General features: G+C 39.3%; 1 long non-coding RNA gene across 1 annotated transcript; it reads right to left on the reverse strand.

The window, feature by feature from the left end:
• Positions 1–5863: 5863 nt before the first annotated feature.
• On the reverse strand, positions 5864–8927 carry LOC128027063 (uncharacterized). Its single transcript, XR_008186623.1, has 4 exons — positions 8852–8927; positions 7856–7929; positions 6860–6933; positions 5864–5937 (listed from the first exon to the last, which is right to left on the reverse strand). It is a non-coding gene; the product is annotated as an uncharacterized LOC128027063 (long non-coding RNA).
• Positions 8928–12498: the final 3571 nt, after the last annotated feature.

Genomic DNA, 12498 nt, shown 5'->3' on the forward strand with positions numbered 1-12498 from the left:
ATGTAAACAGAATTTGTATATAGTTGGTTTAAATGTGATACACAAAAATGTACAGTAGTGAGCTAGAAAGAGGGATGTATCATAGCACAAAAAGGTGTATTTTTTTGAATGAAAGCACAGTTGATGTTGAAAAGACAATGGGGGTGCCGTGAGTGATACATAACACAAAAAAATGTGTTGTAAAATAAAACAAAGGGGTGCTAAAAACACAAATAAGTGTGTGAAAGTGAAACATAAATAAATGGGTCTGTGAAGTTAGTAACACAAAAAAGTGTACACTAAAACAAAAAAAGTAAACTTATAAGAGTGTAAGGGAAGATGAAAGAGTGCTTGAATTCAAAAAATGCACTTAAAAGTGCTTGATATATTCAAAGAAAAGGCTCTGAAAAATTAGAAAAATTTAAAAATTCAAAAATAAACAGAGGGGAGGAGCCTAGGCCCTGCTCGGGGTATAAGAAGCTGCACACACAGCTCCCGAGTGAGAAGAGGATGACAGTTGATTTTTTTGCTCCACCACATACCTGGTGTTTAGAAATAAAATTAAAAAATTAAATTGAGCTCCGAGAGAAAAACATTTATTTTACACAAGTCATGCCTGAAGAAGACACAGAAAGCTGTCGAAACGTCGCGATAAAAGGCTTGTGTACTTGTATATAGTTTAAAATCTCCTCCCAAAAACCAACCCTGACCTTAACCACTTGGGCCCTGGGTAATAGAGCCCGGGACATTAGAGCCCTGACTGTTAGAGCCCTATACTGGGTGATGGGACACTCTGGTGTGAGCCAGTATGAAAGTGGAGCCTGCTTGGTGACCATGGGTGGGATGGACAGTGCACAACCCAGTCCGATGCCCTTTGGGCGTTGGTTCTGGTATCTCTACTTACCTAACTCAGCCCGTGCCTCTCTCTCTGGGCCTCGCTGGTCTCCCTTTACGGAAAACCATACTGGATGTCTCCATCTGTAAAAAATCAAAAAAGATATATATGGGTTAAGAGTCATGTAAACAGAATTTGTATATAGTTGGTTTAAATGTGATACACAAAAATGTACAGTAGTGAGCTAGAAAGAGGGATGTATCATAGCACAAAAAGGTGTATTTTTTTGAATGAAAGCACAGTTGATGTTGAAAAGACAATGGGGGTGCCGTGAGTGATACATAACACAAAAAAATGTGTTGTAAAATAAAACAAAGGGGTGCTAAAAACACAAATAAGTGTGTGAAAGTGAAACATAAATAAATGGGTCTGTGAAGTTAGTAACACAAAAAAGTGTACACTAAAACAAAAAAAGTAAACTTATAAGAGTGTAAGGGAAGATGAAAGAGTGCTTGAATTCAAAAAATGCACTTAAAAGTGCTTGATATATTCAAAGAAAAGGCTCTGAAAAATTAGAAAAATTTAAAAATTCAAAAATAAACAGAGGGGAGGAGCCTAGGCCCTGCTCGGGGTATAAGAAGCTGCACACACAGCTCCCGAGTGAGAAGAGGATGACAGTTGATTTTTTTGCTCCACCACATACCTGGTGTTTAGAAATAAAATTAAAAAATTAAATTGAGCTCCGAGAGAAAAACATTTATTTTACACAAGTCATGCCTGAAGAAGACACAGAAAGCTGTCGAAACGTCGCGATAAAAGGCTTGTGTACTTGTATATAGTTTAAAATCTCCTCCCAAAAACCAACCCTGACCTTAACCACTTGGGCCCTGGGTAATAGAGCCCGGGACATTAGAGCCCTGACTGTTAGAGCCCTATACTGGGTGATGGGACACTCTGGTGTGAGCCAGTATGAAAGTGGAGCCTGCTTGGTGACCATGGGTGGGATGGACAGTGCACAACCCAGTCCGATGCCCTTTGGGCGTTGGTTCTGGTATCTCTACTTACCTAACTCAGCCCGTGCCTCTCTCTCTGGGCCTCGCTGGTCTCCCTTTACGGAAAACCATACTGGATGTCTCCATCTGTAAAAAATCAAAAAAGATATATATGGGTTAAGAGTCATGTAAACAGAATTTGTATATAGTTGGTTTAAATGTGATACACAAAAATGTACAGTAGTGAGCTAGAAAGAGGGATGTATCATAGCACAAAAAGGTGTATTTTTTTGAATGAAAGCACAGTTGATGTTGAAAAGACAATGGGGGTGCCGTGAGTGATACATAACACAAAAAAATGTGTTGTAAAATAAAACAAAGGGGTGCTAAAAACACAAATAAGTGTGTGAAAGTGAAACATAAATAAATGGGTCTGTGAAGTTAGTAACACAAAAAAGTGTACACTAAAACAAAAAAAGTAAACTTATAAGAGTGTAAGGGAAGATGAAAGAGTGCTTGAATTCAAAAAATGCACTTAAAAGTGCTTGATATATTCAAAGAAAAGGCTCTGAAAAATTAGAAAAATTTAAAAATTCAAAAATAAACAGAGGGGAGGAGCCTAGGCCCTGCTCGGGGTATAAGAAGCTGCACACACAGCTCCCGAGTGAGAAGAGGATGACAGTTGATTTTTTTGCTCCACCACATACCTGGTGTTTAGAAATAAAATTAAAAAATTAAATTGAGCTCCGAGAGAAAAACATTTATTTTACACAAGTCATGCCTGAAGAAGACACAGAAAGCTGTCGAAACGTCGCGATAAAAGGCTTGTGTACTTGTATATAGTTTAAAATCTCCTCCCAAAAACCAACCCTGACCTTAACCACTTGGGCCCTGGGTAATAGAGCCCGGGACATTAGAGCCCTGACTGTTAGAGCCCTATACTGGGTGATGGGACACTCTGGTGTGAGCCAGTATGAAAGTGGAGCCTGCTTGGTGACCATGGGTGGGATGGACAGTGCACAACCCAGTCCGATGCCCTTTGGGCGTTGGTTCTGGTATCTCTACTTACCTAACTCAGCCCGTGCCTCTCTCTCTGGGCCTCGCTGGTCTCCCTTTACGGAAAACCATACTGGATGTCTCCATCTGTAAAAAATCAAAAAAGATATATATGGGTTAAGAGTCATGTAAACAGAATTTGTATATAGTTGGTTTAAATGTGATACACAAAAATGTACAGTAGTGAGCTAGAAAGAGGGATGTATCATAGCACAAAAAGGTGTATTTTTTTGAATGAAAGCACAGTTGATGTTGAAAAGACAATGGGGGTGCCGTGAGTGATACATAACACAAAAAAATGTGTTGTAAAATAAAACAAAGGGGTGCTAAAAACACAAATAAGTGTGTGAAAGTGAAACATAAATAAATGGGTCTGTGAAGTTAGTAACACAAAAAAGTGTACACTAAAACAAAAAAAGTAAACTTATAAGAGTGTAAGGGAAGATGAAAGAGTGCTTGAATTCAAAAAATGCACTTAAAAGTGCTTGATATATTCAAAGAAAAGGCTCTGAAAAATTAGAAAAATTTAAAAATTCAAAAATAAACAGAGGGGAGGAGCCTAGGCCCTGCTCGGGGTATAAGAAGCTGCACACACAGCTCCCGAGTGAGAAGAGGATGACAGTTGATTTTTTTGCTCCACCACATACCTGGTGTTTAGAAATAAAATTAAAAAATTAAATTGAGCTCCGAGAGAAAAACATTTATTTTACACAAGTCATGCCTGAAGAAGACACAGAAAGCTGTCGAAACGTCGCGATAAAAGGCTTGTGTACTTGTATATAGTTTAAAATCTCCTCCCAAAAACCAACCCTGACCTTAACCACTTGGGCCCTGGGTAATAGAGCCCGGGACATTAGAGCCCTGACTGTTAGAGCCCTATACTGGGTGATGGGACACTCTGGTGTGAGCCAGTATGAAAGTGGAGCCTGCTTGGTGACCATGGGTGGGATGGACAGTGCACAACCCAGTCCGATGCCCTTTGGGCGTTGGTTCTGGTATCTCTACTTACCTAACTCAGCCCGTGCCTCTCTCTCTGGGCCTCGCTGGTCTCCCTTTACGGAAAACCATACTGGATGTCTCCATCTGTAAAAAATCAAAAAAGATATATATGGGTTAAGAGTCATGTAAACAGAATTTGTATATAGTTGGTTTAAATGTGATACACAAAAATGTACAGTAGTGAGCTAGAAAGAGGGATGTATCATAGCACAAAAAGGTGTATTTTTTTGAATGAAAGCACAGTTGATGTTGAAAAGACAATGGGGGTGCCGTGAGTGATACATAACACAAAAAAATGTGTTGTAAAATAAAACAAAGGGGTGCTAAAAACACAAATAAGTGTGTGAAAGTGAAACATAAATAAATGGGTCTGTGAAGTTAGTAACACAAAAAAGTGTACACTAAAACAAAAAAAGTAAACTTATAAGAGTGTAAGGGAAGATGAAAGAGTGCTTGAATTCAAAAAATGCACTTAAAAGTGCTTGATATATTCAAAGAAAAGGCTCTGAAAAATTAGAAAAATTTAAAAATTCAAAAATAAACAGAGGGGAGGAGCCTAGGCCCTGCTCGGGGTATAAGAAGCTGCACACACAGCTCCCGAGTGAGAAGAGGATGACAGTTGATTTTTTTGCTCCACCACATACCTGGTGTTTAGAAATAAAATTAAAAAATTAAATTGAGCTCCGAGAGAAAAACATTTATTTTACACAAGTCATGCCTGAAGAAGACACAGAAAGCTGTCGAAACGTCGCGATAAAAGGCTTGTGTACTTGTATATAGTTTAAAATCTCCTCCCAAAAACCAACCCTGACCTTAACCACTTGGGCCCTGGGTAATAGAGCCCGGGACATTAGAGCCCTGACTGTTAGAGCCCTATACTGGGTGATGGGACACTCTGGTGTGAGCCAGTATGAAAGTGGAGCCTGCTTGGTGACCATGGGTGGGATGGACAGTGCACAACCCAGTCCGATGCCCTTTGGGCGTTGGTTCTGGTATCTCTACTTACCTAACTCAGCCCGTGCCTCTCTCTCTGGGCCTCGCTGGTCTCCCTTTACGGAAAACCATACTGGATGTCTCCATCTGTAAAAAATCAAAAAAGATATATATGGGTTAAGAGTCATGTAAACAGAATTTGTATATAGTTGGTTTAAATGTGATACACAAAAATGTACAGTAGTGAGCTAGAAAGAGGGATGTATCATAGCACAAAAAGGTGTATTTTTTTGAATGAAAGCACAGTTGATGTTGAAAAGACAATGGGGGTGCCGTGAGTGATACATAACACAAAAAAATGTGTTGTAAAATAAAACAAAGGGGTGCTAAAAACACAAATAAGTGTGTGAAAGTGAAACATAAATAAATGGGTCTGTGAAGTTAGTAACACAAAAAAGTGTACACTAAAACAAAAAAAGTAAACTTATAAGAGTGTAAGGGAAGATGAAAGAGTGCTTGAATTCAAAAAATGCACTTAAAAGTGCTTGATATATTCAAAGAAAAGGCTCTGAAAAATTAGAAAAATTTAAAAATTCAAAAATAAACAGAGGGGAGGAGCCTAGGCCCTGCTCGGGGTATAAGAAGCTGCACACACAGCTCCCGAGTGAGAAGAGGATGACAGTTGATTTTTTTGCTCCACCACATACCTGGTGTTTAGAAATAAAATTAAAAAATTAAATTGAGCTCCGAGAGAAAAACATTTATTTTACACAAGTCATGCCTGAAGAAGACACAGAAAGCTGTCGAAACGTCGCGATAAAAGGCTTGTGTACTTGTATATAGTTTAAAATCTCCTCCCAAAAACCAACCCTGACCTTAACCACTTGGGCCCTGGGTAATAGAGCCCGGGACATTAGAGCCCTGACTGTTAGAGCCCTATACTGGGTGATGGGACACTCTGGTGTGAGCCAGTATGAAAGTGGAGCCTGCTTGGTGACCATGGGTGGGATGGACAGTGCACAACCCAGTCCGATGCCCTTTGGGCGTTGGTTCTGGTATCTCTACTTACCTAACTCAGCCCGTGCCTCTCTCTCTGGGCCTCGCTGGTCTCCCTTTACGGAAAACCATACTGGATGTCTCCATCTGTAAAAAATCAAAAAAGATATATATGGGTTAAGAGTCATGTAAACAGAATTTGTATATAGTTGGTTTAAATGTGATACACAAAAATGTACAGTAGTGAGCTAGAAAGAGGGATGTATCATAGCACAAAAAGGTGTATTTTTTTGAATGAAAGCACAGTTGATGTTGAAAAGACAATGGGGGTGCCGTGAGTGATACATAACACAAAAAAATGTGTTGTAAAATAAAACAAAGGGGTGCTAAAAACACAAATAAGTGTGTGAAAGTGAAACATAAATAAATGGGTCTGTGAAGTTAGTAACACAAAAAAGTGTACACTAAAACAAAAAAAGTAAACTTATAAGAGTGTAAGGGAAGATGAAAGAGTGCTTGAATTCAAAAAATGCACTTAAAAGTGCTTGATATATTCAAAGAAAAGGCTCTGAAAAATTAGAAAAATTTAAAAATTCAAAAATAAACAGAGGGGAGGAGCCTAGGCCCTGCTCGGGGTATAAGAAGCTGCACACACAGCTCCCGAGTGAGAAGAGGATGACAGTTGATTTTTTTGCTCCACCACATACCTGGTGTTTAGAAATAAAATTAAAAAATTAAATTGAGCTCCGAGAGAAAAACATTTATTTTACACAAGTCATGCCTGAAGAAGACACAGAAAGCTGTCGAAACGTCGCGATAAAAGGCTTGTGTACTTGTATATAGTTTAAAATCTCCTCCCAAAAACCAACCCTGACCTTAACCACTTGGGCCCTGGGTAATAGAGCCCGGGACATTAGAGCCCTGACTGTTAGAGCCCTATACTGGGTGATGGGACACTCTGGTGTGAGCCAGTATGAAAGTGGAGCCTGCTTGGTGACCATGGGTGGGATGGACAGTGCACAACCCAGTCCGATGCCCTTTGGGCGTTGGTTCTGGTATCTCTACTTACCTAACTCAGCCCGTGCCTCTCTCTCTGGGCCTCGCTGGTCTCCCTTTACGGAAAACCATACTGGATGTCTCCATCTGTAAAAAATCAAAAAAGATATATATGGGTTAAGAGTCATGTAAACAGAATTTGTATATAGTTGGTTTAAATGTGATACACAAAAATGTACAGTAGTGAGCTAGAAAGAGGGATGTATCATAGCACAAAAAGGTGTATTTTTTTGAATGAAAGCACAGTTGATGTTGAAAAGACAATGGGGGTGCCGTGAGTGATACATAACACAAAAAAATGTGTTGTAAAATAAAACAAAGGGGTGCTAAAAACACAAATAAGTGTGTGAAAGTGAAACATAAATAAATGGGTCTGTGAAGTTAGTAACACAAAAAAGTGTACACTAAAACAAAAAAAGTAAACTTATAAGAGTGTAAGGGAAGATGAAAGAGTGCTTGAATTCAAAAAATGCACTTAAAAGTGCTTGATATATTCAAAGAAAAGGCTCTGAAAAATTAGAAAAATTTAAAAATTCAAAAATAAACAGAGGGGAGGAGCCTAGGCCCTGCTCGGGGTATAAGAAGCTGCACACACAGCTCCCGAGTGAGAAGAGGATGACAGTTGATTTTTTTGCTCCACCACATACCTGGTGTTTAGAAATAAAATTAAAAAATTAAATTGAGCTCCGAGAGAAAAACATTTATTTTACACAAGTCATGCCTGAAGAAGACACAGAAAGCTGTCGAAACGTCGCGATAAAAGGCTTGTGTACTTGTATATAGTTTAAAATCTCCTCCCAAAAACCAACCCTGACCTTAACCACTTGGGCCCTGGGTAATAGAGCCCGGGACATTAGAGCCCTGACTGTTAGAGCCCTATACTGGGTGATGGGACACTCTGGTGTGAGCCAGTATGAAAGTGGAGCCTGCTTGGTGACCATGGGTGGGATGGACAGTGCACAACCCAGTCCGATGCCCTTTGGGCGTTGGTTCTGGTATCTCTACTTACCTAACTCAGCCCGTGCCTCTCTCTCTGGGCCTCGCTGGTCTCCCTTTACGGAAAACCATACTGGATGTCTCCATCTGTAAAAAATCAAAAAAGATATATATGGGTTAAGAGTCATGTAAACAGAATTTGTATATAGTTGGTTTAAATGTGATACACAAAAATGTACAGTAGTGAGCTAGAAAGAGGGATGTATCATAGCACAAAAAGGTGTATTTTTTTGAATGAAAGCACAGTTGATGTTGAAAAGACAATGGGGGTGCCGTGAGTGATACATAACACAAAAAAATGTGTTGTAAAATAAAACAAAGGGGTGCTAAAAACACAAATAAGTGTGTGAAAGTGAAACATAAATAAATGGGTCTGTGAAGTTAGTAACACAAAAAAGTGTACACTAAAACAAAAAAAGTAAACTTATAAGAGTGTAAGGGAAGATGAAAGAGTGCTTGAATTCAAAAAATGCACTTAAAAGTGCTTGATATATTCAAAGAAAAGGCTCTGAAAAATTAGAAAAATTTAAAAATTCAAAAATAAACAGAGGGGAGGAGCCTAGGCCCTGCTCGGGGTATAAGAAGCTGCACACACAGCTCCCGAGTGAGAAGAGGATGACAGTTGATTTTTTTGCTCCACCACATACCTGGTGTTTAGAAATAAAATTAAAAAATTAAATTGAGCTCCGAGAGAAAAACATTTATTTTACACAAGTCATGCCTGAAGAAGACACAGAAAGCTGTCGAAACGTCGCGATAAAAGGCTTGTGTACTTGTATATAGTTTAAAATCTCCTCCCAAAAACCAACCCTGACCTTAACCACTTGGGCCCTGGGTAATAGAGCCCGGGACATTAGAGCCCTGACTGTTAGAGCCCTATACTGGGTGATGGGACACTCTGGTGTGAGCCAGTATGAAAGTGGAGCCTGCTTGGTGACCATGGGTGGGATGGACAGTGCACAACCCAGTCCGATGCCCTTTGGGCGTTGGTTCTGGTATCTCTACTTACCTAACTCAGCCCGTGCCTCTCTCTCTGGGCCTCGCTGGTCTCCCTTTACGGAAAACCATACTGGATGTCTCCATCTGTAAAAAATCAAAAAAGATATATATGGGTTAAGAGTCATGTAAACAGAATTTGTATATAGTTGGTTTAAATGTGATACACAAAAATGTACAGTAGTGAGCTAGAAAGAGGGATGTATCATAGCACAAAAAGGTGTATTTTTTTGAATGAAAGCACAGTTGATGTTGAAAAGACAATGGGGGTGCCGTGAGTGATACATAACACAAAAAAATGTGTTGTAAAATAAAACAAAGGGGTGCTAAAAACACAAATAAGTGTGTGAAAGTGAAACATAAATAAATGGGTCTGTGAAGTTAGTAACACAAAAAAGTGTACACTAAAACAAAAAAAGTAAACTTATAAGAGTGTAAGGGAAGATGAAAGAGTGCTTGAATTCAAAAAATGCACTTAAAAGTGCTTGATATATTCAAAGAAAAGGCTCTGAAAAATTAGAAAAATTTAAAAATTCAAAAATAAACAGAGGGGAGGAGCCTAGGCCCTGCTCGGGGTATAAGAAGCTGCACACACAGCTCCCGAGTGAGAAGAGGATGACAGTTGATTTTTTTGCTCCACCACATACCTGGTGTTTAGAAATAAAATTAAAAAATTAAATTGAGCTCCGAGAGAAAAACATTTATTTTACACAAGTCATGCCTGAAGAAGACACAGAAAGCTGTCGAAACGTCGCGATAAAAGGCTTGTGTACTTGTATATAGTTTAAAATCTCCTCCCAAAAACCAACCCTGACCTTAACCACTTGGGCCCTGGGTAATAGAGCCCGGGACATTAGAGCCCTGACTGTTAGAGCCCTATACTGGGTGATGGGACACTCTGGTGTGAGCCAGTATGAAAGTGGAGCCTGCTTGGTGACCATGGGTGGGATGGACAGTGCACAACCCAGTCCGATGCCCTTTGGGCGTTGGTTCTGGTATCTCTACTTACCTAACTCAGCCCGTGCCTCTCTCTCTGGGCCTCGCTGGTCTCCCTTTACGGAAAACCATACTGGATGTCTCCATCTGTAAAAAATCAAAAAAGATATATATGGGTTAAGAGTCATGTAAACAGAATTTGTATATAGTTGGTTTAAATGTGATACACAAAAATGTACAGTAGTGAGCTAGAAAGAGGGATGTATCATAGCACAAAAAGGTGTATTTTTTTGAATGAAAGCACAGTTGATGTTGAAAAGACAATGGGGGTGCCGTGAGTGATACATAACACAAAAAAATGTGTTGTAAAATAAAACAAAGGGGTGCTAAAAACACAAATAAGTGTGTGAAAGTGAAACATAAATAAATGGGTCTGTGAAGTTAGTAACACAAAAAAGTGTACACTAAAACAAAAAAAGTAAACTTATAAGAGTGTAAGGGAAGATGAAAGAGTGCTTGAATTCAAAAAATGCACTTAAAAGTGCTTGATATATTCAAAGAAAAGGCTCTGAAAAATTAGAAAAATTTAAAAATTCAAAAATAAACAGAGGGGAGGAGCCTAGGCCCTGCTCGGGGTATAAGAAGCTGCACACACAGCTCCCGAGTGAGAAGAGGATGACAGTTGATTTTTTTGCTCCACCACATACCTGGTGTTTAGAAATAAAATTAAAAAATTAAATTGAGCTCCGAGAGAAAAACATTTATTTTACACAAGTCATGCCTGAAGAAGACACAGAAAGCTGTCGAAACGTCGCGATAAAAGGCTTGTGTACTTGTATATAGTTTAAAATCTCCTCCCAAAAACCAACCCTGACCTTAACCACTTGGGCCCTGGGTAATAGAGCCCGGGACATTAGAGCCCTGACTGTTAGAGCCCTATACTGGGTGATGGGACACTCTGGTGTGAGCCAGTATGAAAGTGGAGCCTGCTTGGTGACCATGGGTGGGATGGACAGTGCACAACCCAGTCCGATGCCCTTTGGGCGTTGGTTCTGGTATCTCTACTTACCTAACTCAGCCCGTGCCTCTCTCTCTGGGCCTCGCTGGTCTCCCTTTACGGAAAACCATACTGGATGTCTCCATCTGTAAAAAATCAAAAAAGATATATATGGGTTAAGAGTCATGTAAACAGAATTTGTATATAGTTGGTTTAAATGTGATACACAAAAATGTACAGTAGTGAGCTAGAAAGAGGGATGTATCATAGCACAAAAAGGTGTATTTTTTTGAATGAAAGCACAGTTGATGTTGAAAAGACAATGGGGGTGCCGTGAGTGATACATAACACAAAAAAATGTGTTGTAAAATAAAACAAAGGGGTGCTAAAAACACAAATAAGTGTGTGAAAGTGAAACATAAATAAATGGGTCTGTGAAGTTAGTAACACAAAAAAGTGTACACTAAAACAAAAAAAGTAAACTTATAAGAGTGTAAGGGAAGATGAAAGAGTGCTTGAATTCAAAAAATGCACTTAAAAGTGCTTGATATATTCAAAGAAAAGGCTCTGAAAAATTAGAAAAATTTAAAAATTCAAAAATAAACAGAGGGGAGGAGCCTAGGCCCTGCTCGGGGTATAAGAAGCTGCACACACAGCTCCCGAGTGAGAAGAGGATGACAGTTGATTTTTTTGCTCCACCACATACCTGGTGTTTAGAAATAAAATTAAAAAATTAAATTGAGCTCCGAGAGAAAAACATTTATTTTACACAAGTCATGCCTGAAGAAGACACAGAAAGCTGTCGAAACGTCGCGATAAAAGGCTTGTGTACTTGTATATAGTTTAAAATCTCCTCCCAAAAACCAACCCTGACCTTAACCACTTGGGCCCTGGGTAATAGAGCCCGGGACATTAGAGCCCTGACTGTTAGAGCCCTATACTGGGTGATGGGACACTCTGGTGTGAGCCAGTATGAAAGTGGAGCCTGCTTGGTGACCATGGGTGGGATGGACAGTGCACAACCCAGTCCGATGCCCTTTGGGCGTTGGTTCTGGTATCTCTACTTACCTAACTCAGCCCGTGCCTCTCTCTCTGGGCCTCGCTGGTCTCCCTTTACGGAAAACCATACTGGATGTCTCCATCTGTAAAAAATCAAAAAAGATATATATGGGTTAAGAGTCATGTAAACAGAATTTGTATATAGTTGGTTTAAATGTGATACACAAAAATGTACAGTAGTGAGCTAGAAAGAGGGATGTATCATAGCACAAAAAGGTGTATTTTTTTGAATGAAAGCACAGTTGATGTTGAAAAGACAATGGGGGTGCCGTGAGTGATACATAACACAAAAAAATGTGTTGTAAAATAAAACAAAGGGGTGCTAAAAACACAAATAAGTGTGTGAAAGTGAAACATAAATAAATGGGTCTGTGAAGTTAGTAACACAAAAAAGTGTACACTAAAACAAAAAAAGTAAACTTATAAGAGTGTAAGGGAAGATGAAAGAGTGCTTGAATTCAAAAAATGCACTTAAAAGTGCTTGATATATTCAAAGAAAAGGCTCTGAAAAATTAGAAAAATTTAAAAATTCAAAAATAAACAGAGGGGAGGAGCCTAGGCCCTGCTCGGGGTATAAGAAGCTGCACACACAGCTCCCGAGTGAGAAGAGGATGACAGTTGATTTTTTTGCTCCACCACATACCTGGTGTTTAGAAATAAAATTAAAA

Source organism: Carassius gibelio, chromosome A14 (assembly GCF_023724105.1).
Source record: "Carassius gibelio isolate Cgi1373 ecotype wild population from Czech Republic chromosome A14, carGib1.2-hapl.c, whole genome shotgun sequence".
NCBI lineage: Eukaryota > Metazoa > Chordata > Actinopteri > Cypriniformes > Cyprinidae > Carassius > Carassius gibelio.